This window comes from Tetranychus urticae, chromosome 2, assembly GCF_039701765.1.
Source record: "Tetranychus urticae isolate SD_2017Ah chromosome 2, NJAU_TeUrti_SD_1.0, whole genome shotgun sequence".
Lineage (NCBI taxonomy): Eukaryota > Metazoa > Arthropoda > Arachnida > Trombidiformes > Tetranychidae > Tetranychus > Tetranychus urticae.
The window spans coordinates 22244648-22257135 of NC_142959.1; the positions used below are offsets into that span (position 1 = coordinate 22244648).

The window sequence follows — 12488 nt, forward strand, 5'->3', positions numbered from 1 at the left end:
TGGTCGATTCTGTAGAGTAAGTGATTCAATTTTTATGATGAAATGAAGAAACAATTATTGTTGAAACATGAAAATCAGATTGTTATTGATCGCAATTATGTAACAATAAAAAGGAAACTTGTATCATGTTCAACATGAAATTAGGTTCAACAGATTTGGGGAATAACAATTGGAAATTATAATGGAATATCTGATTGAAACGATTGAATGAGAATATCAATGATATAATGATATTCGAGAAGCACTAAACATGAAATGCAAATAAATATAAATAGAAGAGTCAAAATTAAAGTTCAAGTATGCCTCAACTCAAGTTACTAATAATTCTTGCCTCATCAACTGAATTTGATATTTGCAAGCAACATTAAAAATTACAAAAGTTTATTTCATGACAATATTTCAACAGACAATTTTCCCTATTCACTTGCAAATCCTCCTTGAATTGAATCCCAGGAAAAGGTTAAAAGTTACGAACAAATTAACACCAAGAATCAGGTGCATCTCACCTGTGAAAGTGATTAATGATGCTAATGACAATGATCATAATGATGTTAACACTGAACAAGTGTTTAATCAAATAATTAGATTAATATGAAATGCTAATTCTGCTCCAATGGATAAACTATTAACTTCATTTACCCAGAAAAACTTGCTGACTGAAACAGAATCCTTTTTCGCTATAAAATTGCGAAAGTAAGTGATGATTTTGAGCACAACGAAAGAATCTTCCAGTTAGCTTTTGACTCGAAATGGACGAAAGAAGACGGGAAAACGAAAATGTTATCTTGTTTCCTGTCTCAACCCTTTCGATGTGAAATTACTTTTCTTACTTTTCTCAACTTTTCATCTTCTTGTTAGCATCCTTTTTCACCTTTAACTTTTCACTTTAACAGATGCTAACTTTTACCTTTTCACCAAAGGTTATCAATCAAATTTGTTCACCTTCTTCTTAATCAATGTTCATCAATTTTCTCATCACCCACTTATCCATAGTTTGGTCTTCCATCAACTGTCAGCTTTCCATCGCACTCCAAGCTCATTCATCATTCCCTGTTGGCTGAAACGATGAGAGAGAGAGAGAAAAACTGATATTGTTTACAAGTAAACAAAGAAAAAAAAGAGAATCAAAAGAAAAGGATAAAATCAAAGCTTATAACAATCCAAATAAACGATAAACTCTTGAACCTCATGTTTCACTGGAAAAAAGTGTACTAATGAAATTGTTGGTGAAACTCACCAATCAATAGTGAAAAGAGAAAAGGAAAAGTTTAAAGGAATCATGAAAATGGATTATAAAGTGATGAAAAGATGAGCAAAAAAGCGAGTGAAAAAGAGATAAGGAAAATCATGAAATATCTAATATAATCTGATGAGAAAAGTGAAATGGTTTTTTCTTTACAGGGAATTGTGACAGTCATGATGAGAAGCAAATTACTCGAGAAGAAAAAAGTTGCACATTCTTGTCATCAAACTCTTCTTCTCAGCATTTTATTATTATTATCATGAGGAAAAAATGTATTCCATAAAATGATGAGAGGAGAAAGTTGCAATGAAATTTTCTTCCTCTTTTTACTGACACTAATAAAAGCCCTCCAGAGATACTTGAATCATCATGAGTAGTGAAATTAGTAGTTAAATGAAAAAAAAGTTGAATCCATAAAAAAAGCAAAATTGAATTTTCTCCACCAGATTTGAACTTTCGAACTCAACATTTTTCTTCGAATCGGTAAATTGATAAGATTGATTGGAACGAACATTTGGCTCTTCATTGTGTTCATGATAAAGTTGCAAGGAATGAATCATGAACATTTCTCGTGATTTCTTTTCATGATAATTTTCGACCAGCAGTTATCATTATCATGGTAATGATGATTACTGTTTGGCTTTTTGTTGAGCAAAACTAATGAGGGAAAAGTTTGGATTTTGGTAATAAAATGAGAATAACAAGTTTCCATAAAGTGCATTAAAATGGGGAAAACAAAGAGAAGAAAAAAATGACTTTTGTTGGAATGATGATCATGATGGTCATGATGATGGTTATGAGAATTTTGGATGAAAATGAGAGGAGAAAGAAAGTCAATCAAAATTGAGTTATCAAGTGTTGCTACTCAATTTATGGTTACAAGAATTGCTATGTGTGTTGACCATTTTCTTGTGTCTGTTGAGGTCAATCCTCTGTGGACAAATAGTTGCCTCTTGTTAGACCATTTGTTGGATCTTGTCTTAATTGACCATCATTAACAGTTTTACCAGTTATAAGATGAAAGAGTTGTTGAAAAAGAGTCCAACTCTTGGTGTAATTCATTTCAATGGTTGACACCTTTTTTTTGCCTTTTGCGTTTTCTTCCTTCTTCAACTCCAGACTCAATTATTGTTCACTTAATTTATGGTTCAACCCTTTTTGTTTCATTTCATCCCAAATGTTGACCAAACTCCAAGATTAATTGCAAAATAAAACGCTCAAGAACAACATGGAAAAATATTAGTTTACCTTAATTTTTTCCTCATTTTCGTTGCACAAGCTGAACAATAATAAATGAATAATTGGATGGATAAAATTTCAAAAATTGTTACCCAACAAATTAATCATAACATTCAGTTGTTTATCCAGTTATGCAATGGCCAAGTTTGTATCAAGTTCAATAAAATTGTGGCAATTAATTGCTTCCCAAGTGCTTTATTATTTTTGTTAATTATGAATTGATGAACCAAGTGAGAAGGTTAGTTTTTTTTAAATTCACCGCTACAATGATTGAGCGTTGCATTCATAATTTACAGAGCAGTCTCAATACGAACGATATTTTACATTATTTTTCATTTCATCCTAGAAAATATGATTTGCCTTTGATGTCTCGTCACTGGTAGATTGTTTAAAGGATATTTTTCTTGTGCAAAAGAGTTTATACATGAATAGTCTCTCTGTAGTCTCACCTATGGAAACCTTGTTACGACTTTTACTTCCTCTAAATGATCAAGTTTGAACATCTTTCCTGCACAAAACAGTCTCACAAACCGTTGCCTAGTTTCAATTGACCAGCATGGTTAAATTGGTATATCTTTACAGCGAAGACGATATTTCATTTAGATTTTTAATCTTACAAGCGAAGTGCCTGTAGATTTCGATGCAATATCTTTACTTAGAAGGGCTCAAGTATCTAACCTAACCCAACCTAATCTAACCTGACACCGCACTAACGAAACAAAGTAAAAGTACATAAATTTATCTGATTTCTCGTCATCAAATACAAGATGAGCCAGAAAAATTGCAAAAAACTGTTCAAGCAAGGGCATCTCCCTTGTTAGGAAATTTACTACGTAGGTAAAGCCCTTTCTTGATATTCAACACATTAATTGGCTTTGTTGCTATTTTCATCTCGGGTTTATTTGCCATCTTAATTTCATTGTCTGTCAAATCTATTGTACTCATTACATCAACAATTTTACAATTTCGTCTTATGTTGTTAGTTAATTATGCAAGTTGTAAAATTTTGAATAAAGGTTAATTTATCCAGTTGAGTTGTCTGATTGAACAATGGTTCAAACAAAATCAACTTTAACAAAGAATCGCTGGAAGGAAAGTTATTTTGAATAGAAATTACAAGTTTCCGTTGAATCGAGCAACAGTCTTCTAATTTTTCTCAACTTTCTCTCTCTAATCCTTAATTCATCTTGCAACAATTAATCAAATTGTCACTCCAACCAATTGTCCAATGCTATCTTGAATCCTAATTCCAATTTCCCCTTTTCCATGCAAACTTTTCTTCTCCTTTTCCCAATTCTCTCGATATTCAAAGGTTAATACCAGACTAAAGAAGGTTATTCAAGGTTGATTAAATCTCACCTTTATCTGTCAACTTGGCAACTTGAAAGTAAACTTGAAACTTTGTCCAATCGCATCTGATTTTCCCTGTTGGCACAACGTTACTTCACACAGAAACTGGATCAATCTCAATTACAACAGATTAATCACTAAAATGGAAGAGTTGATTAGAGCAATTTTATCCACCATTAAATTATCATGAAAACCATACAGCTTTCTCCTTCTTCCAACTGAACAATCCAAGAAAAGGGAAACCAGATAAACGAACTTGTAAACCATACAGAATCAGAAGCTCGAAACATTCCAAATCGATTCTGTTCAAAGAAAAAGAAGAAGAAGAAAAAAAGAAAGATATTGATTCTGTTGTCATTCCATGAACATTTGAATTTTCAATGCTTGTAAATGTTTCCATAAGAGAGGTGAGAATATTATTCTTTATCATTCCCAGATTTATCAGATTATGCAATATTTGGCTCGACATTTCCTCAAAAGTAAACTAAGAAGCGAATGAGAAAAAAACTCATAACATTTTGATCCTCTTTTCTTTTACTCTGAAAATGTATTGATATAACAAGATGAGAAAAGAAAATTTTTTATCAGAATTTAAAGCGCAACAAGAAAAATTTTCTTCTTCAGTTTCAATTCTTTTCGAAAAACTCTTGAAATATACTTTTTCCATGGTAATAGCATGATGAGAGGAGAAATTATTTCCATTATTATTAGTATCATTTTTTATTATTATGATTATCATTTCAATTTGGAGGGAAAAAGTTAAATCTCTTGAAAGAGAAAAAGTAAACCAAAAGAAAAAGTTGAAACTTGAATTGAATTTTAAAGCATTTTTTCCATGACAGATTCAGTGAGGAAAGAAGAGAAAGGAATAGAGAAAATTCAATTATATTATTATGTGAATCGAAAAGAGAAAAGTGGAAAAAATATTTCAAATCAATTGTCAATCTTTACCAATGATTTAATTTCATGTAAAGGAATGAAAGTATCATTTGGAATTGAAATTTGTAAAGTTGAACAATTTGCAATTTTGGACAACTTTTTGGTTCAAAATTCCATTTTTTATCCTTTAATCATTTCATCCGATTCAAGTTGAAAAGTCAATTTAATTGTCAACTTTATCAGTCTTCATTTGCTTCATCAATTTCAAGAGCTTTATGAGCTTTAGTTACTCATTAAAAAGTTAATCAATGTCGAGAGGAAAAGTTGATAAACAATAATGAAACTTAAACCGGGACTCAATCCCAGTTGATTTGAAATGTTGTTTTAAATGAGCTTTGATTTATCCTCTTCTGTCATCATTTGTGGTCATTGTCAAGCGACTCATTAAAAAGTTTTTCAACTTTTCGAGAGAAAAAAATTCTGTTTTCGAAAAAAATTTCAACTAAACCTTCAAGGCAATGATTGCAACTTAAATTGGCACCAATTTTGTTGATTCTCATTCTTTACCTGAGGAAATAATCAGTTGAATAAAGTTGAATATCATTTGGCAAGGTGAATATCAACTGAGAAAATCAAAGTATTTTTTTGTTGCCAAAAAAGAAGTAAAATGTTTGATTGTGAAAACTTTGAAAAGATTAGGTTTTATGAAATGGAAATTGAAAAACAAGTGGAAAACTGAATAAAAGAAAATCAGAGAAATGAATTTTTAGATTCCCTGAAGGTTACCAGAATAGAGGGAAAAAAGGTTTTTGCCATTTCTTCATGAGAAGAAAAAGGAAAGAGAAAGATTGAAGAGAATAAGTTGAGAGAAGAGAAAAAAGAGAAAAAATAATACAAATTGTTCAGATAACTCAGGCTAATATGGATGATAGCTTATTTACTGAGCAACAATTTGAATAAAGAATTGTTTTGCAAGAAAAATGGCTCAAATAGAATGGATATTTTAATATCTAATTGGTAATAAATTATGAGTTTTGTGCTCTTTTCAAGCGATTACAATGAAAAGAAAGTTTCATTGTTGACTTTGAGTATAAATAAAAAGGAAATATCATGTTAATATCATGTGAATGGAGTTATTCCGATTTCAGTTTCTTTCCTTGAAAATGCTTTGAATTTTCAATGTCAATTTGATTTACGAACACAACAAAAGGGTCAATTTTGGGTTTTCTCAGCTTGAATAGAATCTACAATTGAATTAGCTCAATGAAAATGTATTAAAGTTATCAGAGTTTTTCACTCCCAGTGTCTTTTGTTTCACTTGTAGCTAGTTGCAGTTGCAGGCTGCCAAACTGTTTGGTAACAAGTCGAGTGAAAAGTTTAGCTTGTCTGGACAAATTGAGAGAAACAAGGTTAAACAAGTTTCTATGATTTTTATTGTCAACATTTAAACTCTATCTTTTAGTTTTCATTTTTAGTTCAACATTTTCTCAGTCAATTGTGATCTTCTTTTGTTCGCTTTCGGTGCAAATTTGAATCCTCATTTTCAATGTTATCTTATTCATACAAAAGGTAAACAGTTGAAGTTCAACTTTTGAAATGACAGTGCAAAGGCAAACAAAAGTAAAAGATACAACTTGGCTGTGCAATTGATCATGTTTAATAATGATGACAAAATTTTCTGTTTCAAGTTGATTTGCTCAAGATTTACACAGACGACTATCAATCAACACTCCAAATTATCTGAAAATGTTTCCTGGTTCTGTCAATAGCTCAAGACTAAAATAGAATCGAAAATGAACTGAAGATTTTATTTACAGAAATTGAAATTCATTGCTGCATTAAACATAAGGTACATCAATGGCGAGACTATAGTTATGATAGTTTCAATGATTTTTGCACGATCTTTTTCTAGAAATAAGTAAATATTAGGAGTTCACAAGATTTTCAATGTTTCAACCGAATAATTATCATAATTTTGTGAGTCAAAGCATATTGTTACAAGTTAACTTTGAAAAGAGATCAAGTTGAATGAACATTAATTTATTAAGCTAATTAAGTTTTGATATTTATTCAACATACACTTTTGTACGAAAATAGAAAATTTGATCTCTCAAAATAAGTGCATTGGTTTTTACAATAGTATCAAGTTTTGTGGAAAAATCTGTAACCATAATTGTACAAAAACTAATCAGTTTCATCGAAAAATATCGATCAGAGAAACTTTTTTTCTTTAATGAACTTCCATTTATACTCCTACGAACTCACTGGCTCTCAACGCTCAACTCGAAAGTAAATTGTTTTCAACCCTTTTCTCAAAACTACGTATTACGATAAGTCAAACATCGAATAACCACAATTTCGCTATTCTTTTCTTTAGCAAACGATGATTCGAATACTTTCAATTGTTTGAGTATCCATTCTGAGTATCATTATAAGAATATTGACGGTTAATGGTTGAACAATTTTTGCATGTCGATCAATACATTGTGCACCATTTGAGTGGTCAATGGTTTGAACTGTTATTTCATATTTATCGCATTTCTATCAAACTATATATTCTTATTGATAAATATCTTTGCAATATGAGCCGAAACCTTCGAAACATTGATCAAAGTGCAAAAAGCGCAGCAAGAGAAAATATTTAATGACACAAAACTGTACAATGTTTGAAGAAAGTGAACAAATGAGAAATTGGCTTTGATGCTTGGCTTGATGGTAACAGAAAGTCAGGGAAACAAAAATGCTGATAGCAACAGTTTCCATTGAAGAGTCATCAATCATTTGGTGCAAAATTTTCATTTCCAAATAAAAGGACGTAAACGCTGGAAGCAATCAATTCATTTCAACCTTATCAAGATAATAACTTAATTAACGTGCCAATTACACAAAATTCATTTTCACCAGCATTTAGTGACACAGCATGAAGCAGAAATACTCGGGTGAAACAGAAAAAAAACTCGATAAACAAATGGAGTAGACGAAAGAGTGGAAAAAGAAAATCACAGAACAAAAAATTGTACAGAAAGAGAAAGTTAATGAAAAGCGTTAATGAAACACGCTCAAGCAGATCAATTGATTAGAGAAATAAAAGAATGTAATTAAAGGAACATTGATTGATTACAGAAAATTTTGAAACTATTCAAGTCTCGAATCTATGGAACAACAAAAAATGCGTTCGTTTTTATCAACTTTTTTCTCTCTTTGCCTTCTTCAACCTTTTCTCGAATCGTAAACAAAAGAAAATCGAAGATTTCATGAATCAATGAACAATGACATTGGCAAAGTATTAATTATATTGCATTAAATCAAATGAAATGCAATTTGACATAAAGATTAATCTGCAAAACCTTCAGATGTAATTAATCAAAGTTGGTAACATGTTTTTCGTTTCCTTCATCCATTTGCCTTCTGATCAGTTTGATTTACAAAAGAAGAAGAAAGATTCGGAGTGAATTTGATTAAAATGTAACTTTCAACGTTTCCAGCGAATAATGTTGAACCTGTTTACAGATTCGTTGACAATAATAATATTATCAAGTGAACATTTGATAGCCTAAAGAAACAAGAGGCAAACAATATAACATAATAAAGAAGATAATCTACAAGAGTTTAATAACTTTTCATCCTTTTCTCTTCTTCTTCTCGCCTTCTTTTTTCCATCTTCTTCATCCATTGTCTTGTTCATTGATCGATAAATAAGATGAGTAAACATGAAGGCAAACAGAGACAACAGAAAATCTGTTCAGATGAAAGATCAAATGTAAATAATGTTTGACATTGATAAAGTTTCTCACTTTTTACATTTTCTTTTTTAACTTTGTTTTATTCTGTTTGTCATCTTTTTTCGCTACTCATTCAGTAAATGTGCTTTTGTTTTGTCATGATAAATGCTGTGCAAATTCATGATGAAATTTGCTATTTGTAAAAGAGCAAAAGAAGTTGATTTAGTCTGTTTTCCTCTTTAATAAAGGATAATTTTTTGTCTAAATATGTTGCAAGTCTGAAGATTAGTTTTTTTAGACTGGGATTGCATTTAATCATGAATATTTGAATAACAAGATCTCGGCAAGCACACGAGACAAATGTAACAACTTCGCATTATCTGTAGAGTTTCGATTGTAACCTGCAAAAGACCTCCAATAACCTTGAAAATTTGTTATATCGTATATCGAGTTTGAACTGATTGTGCTTGGCCGTTCGTCTGTAAACTTGAGGCTTAGATAGGTTACCGAGTCTGAAAATGAAGGAGCCCATTTTAACGGAGTAAGCTTGGAATCAAAAGGAAAGAAGGAAAAGAAGGCAGAAAAACAAAAAAAAAATCTGTGTTTATTGCTGTTTTTTAGATTTCACAAGTTGAAAAACTTTTTACTCTTTGCAAAATTTTTGAAAAAAGTTTTAAAACTTTTGAAATCTAAAAAACAGTAAAAAACAAAGAAAATCGCCAGCATTCAATGATGCTCAGAAGCACATGCTGAATCAGTATAAGTATCAACTACAGACTTCTAAGCTTATTCGAGTGATTAACGAGAAATAACCTTTAAATATCTTGATATACCTTGAAAAACGTACAAAAGTTTCGACCAATAGATATTGTACAAATTAGCTGAAATGCCCTGTAGTTTAAAGAAAAGGCTCAATAAGAAATTTCACTGAATTTTAATGTGAATTTGTTGCTGGGAAGATTATTGTAATTGGAATTGCTGGATTATGAGAAATTTATTGCTCATTTGACTATTTTTCCGTTCCTTTTGAATTTTAAAGCTAAAATGAAATTCTCATGGGATTTTGTGCTCAAATGTCTTCTGCTTTGTGTGTTACTATTGATCTCATGTGTTTATTCTCATAATGAGTATTCATGAATGGTTAAGAAAGTGAGAGTGAGAGTGAGACAAAGAGAGAGAGAGGGAGGGAGAGCAAAACGGGTTCATGTGAATGAATCGGAGAAAATGAACGAATAAAAGTAAGACGATGAAGATATTAATGATTCTTGCATTTTCTGTTCATCTTGATAATTAATGAGTTGAAGAGGAAGAGGAAATTCATCCCTTACACCTTTTTAAATCATTTGATTAAGAAGAGAGGAAAATGAGGAAATTAATCTTGAGACTAATAATGAGGATTCTTTGCGCCAAAAATTGAAGCACAAAAAAAGGAAACAATCAAAATGTCAAGTTAACAATGAATTTTCATCTAAAAATGGATCAAAAATGATAACAAACTTTTCTTCTCCATACATTATAACATACATTATTAAATAAGGATGAAGCAACTGGTGATTAAAAGAGTATTGAAATGTTCATTTTTTAAGCTACATTTTCCTTCTTACAAAATGTTATTAATGAAGGAAAATAAGAAAAATGTTGACAAAAAGACTAATGATGAAGATTGAAAAATTATCACAAATGAATCAGCAAACAGCCATCTTCATGTTCGCTAATTTTATCATCAAAATGTTTTCCTGTTATAATTAGCCCAAAAGCTTCCAGTTAGTTCATTCTCCAGCACTTCGACCTCGAATGTGTCGAATGAGCTGGTTAACAGTTGAGCAAACTTGTAGCTCATTTCATGAACAATAGTTTTTGAAATAACTTCAGAAGTTATTATAGATTTTGATAAAGATAATTCATTTCAATATAATACGAATCAAGTGTGTGAAAAATGTGACTGATTTGGTCGACATCGAATATGAATTTTTCTCGAGATGAACCAGAATATTTCATGAACACATGAGTAAATTATTGCTCTTGTCTCATGACAGAAAAGTTATCAAATTGTACTGAAAGATTGAAATTTAATCAATAGCAATTATTAACCTTTGATAACCTACAGCTGTTATCCACTGTAATTGCATGTTGAGGCCAACTCGATGGTATTAATTTGACATTATTGGTATTTCTGTTACCACTTTGTTGGAGTGAAAACTCATCATAACTAATCGAAAAATAACTCATCATTTCACAGTTTATTCCTAACTTTTCTTCTTTTCTTTTCGTCTTCATTTTCTTTTCTCATTTTTTGTCCTCTGTCAACCTCATGTAATGCTGAGCAAAAAAAAGTGAAGGGAAAAAAGTGGTTGATACAGCTAATAATTGAAGCTAATTGAACCATTTTTTGCTCTTCCCCAATCCTAGGCTTTTGCTTCTCATTCCAGGCAAGTAATTAATATTAAGAAAGTCGAAGGAGAGAAAAAAGTAAACTCTGAAGAAACTGAATCAAATTGAAATAATCTAATGGTTAATGAGCAAATGTCGAGATTTTCATCAATTTGCTTTTGTGCATTTGTTTGCTCAAAGTCAACTTGAATGTAAATGGATTGACAAAAAGATGATAAACTGTAACTGCTTGTTAATAGGCTTTTCCTTATTTTCATTTATTGACACTAATTTGATTGAAGAGAGGAAAAGTGTTGAGAAGAAGGCCAAGAAAAAATGAAGGAAAAAAATTGTTGAGTAAACATGATCTCGATGTTGATGCAAACCTGAACAAGTTCATGTTGAACAATCATGTCGACGTCAAAAGACACGTTGAAACAGCAACTTTTACCATCCAAAAATGGATCAACCAAAAATGGGCAAAATCTACTTTTACAAAACTTTGCTCAACTTTGAGTCAAAAGTGTTTTACTTCACTTTCATCAATTTTGTTTCAAATTTTCATCAACTCAGTTCAATGGTTCAACTTGAATATGCAAATTGTAAAGGTGAAACCAGAAATTGGATGTCATTAAAATATCAATATTTAACTTTCAATACTTTCTAGTTTTCACTTTTAATATCACTTGCACTTATACCAATAAATGAATGTTTTATGCCAATTTTGCTTTTGAAAAACTGAGATAACATTGATATCATTCAAGGTGAGAGAAATAAGTCATTTTTTGAATTCAGAGAAACTCTAACCTTTCAGTTTTTCTTCTGTTACAGTTGACATTTGCTTTCACCAGTAGAGCTTCATGATAGTGCACAATTTAACCTGAAATATTGAAACAGCTTACATGCTATTTATGATTCCATAACGACATTCAAATTGAACTAACCATGAATAAAGAAAAATGTAATCTTTTTCGTACATTTTCTTCTCTCTAATCGAATCTGATAGACTTTCATTTTTTCATCATTGGAATTATCGTCTCAATGGAAAATAAAAGGTTGCAAATTTTTTTTGCTTCAAATATGAAACTCTTTTAAACTAAATTTTTTAAAACTCATTTTTCCACTTTACTTTTTAACCTTTAAAGTTTTCACCTTGAAATGTTGGATAAAAAAGTAAACTTTTTCGTTTCTTTGCTTTCAACTTTGAAAGATTTTCAGACTTTATAGCTGAGTTCATCAAATGGTGAAATGAAAAGGTAAACTAAGATAAGGTTGATTTGTTTCAGCGAAATAACAATTATCTTGACTTGTTGATAATAGTCAACTTTATCGTAAAATTTTAAACGAAAGAAGTTTAAGGCTGAAAGATTCAAAGACCAATATTGAGTGGATTTCCTTCTCAATTGATTTTCCTTTTGAAAACCTGAATCTGAACACCAAGCCAAGGCAACCAAAGTCCAAGGGACACAAGTGTTCTCCTTAAAGTCACATTTACTTTGGTCACAATTCAAAATCAATCAGGCAAGTCAGGAACAAAACTTTTTTCACATTTCTTTGGATCGACAAAAAAGTTTCCTCTTCGATTTTAAAATGTTTACAACAAATTTCAACTCTTTTTGTTCATATTTTTGCAGATATTTTCCCTTTAATTTGTCTCTAGACATTTCCGATTGAAGTTAATTTTC

The 12488-nt window shown here is 30.7% G+C and overlaps 1 protein-coding gene across 3 annotated transcripts in view; it reads right to left on the reverse strand.

Moving 5' to 3' along the window:
* The window catches only part of LOC107368964 (prolactin-releasing peptide receptor-like), a 54262-nt gene that overhangs the window by 24841 nt on the left and 16933 nt on the right, over nucleotides 1–12488 (reverse strand). The window contains exons 2-3 of one of the 3 annotated variants that reach the window (XM_015936864.3): nucleotides 4032–4134; nucleotides 3842–3969 (exon numbers count right to left, since the gene is read on the reverse strand). The exons of 1 other annotated variant lie outside the window; for it this stretch is intronic. The gene's annotated coding sequence lies outside the window, so the exon portion shown is untranslated. Of the gene's footprint in view, nucleotides 1–3841; nucleotides 4135–12488 lie in introns of all 3 variants that reach the window. One more of the 3 variants, XM_089267675.1, reaches the window with a different exon arrangement.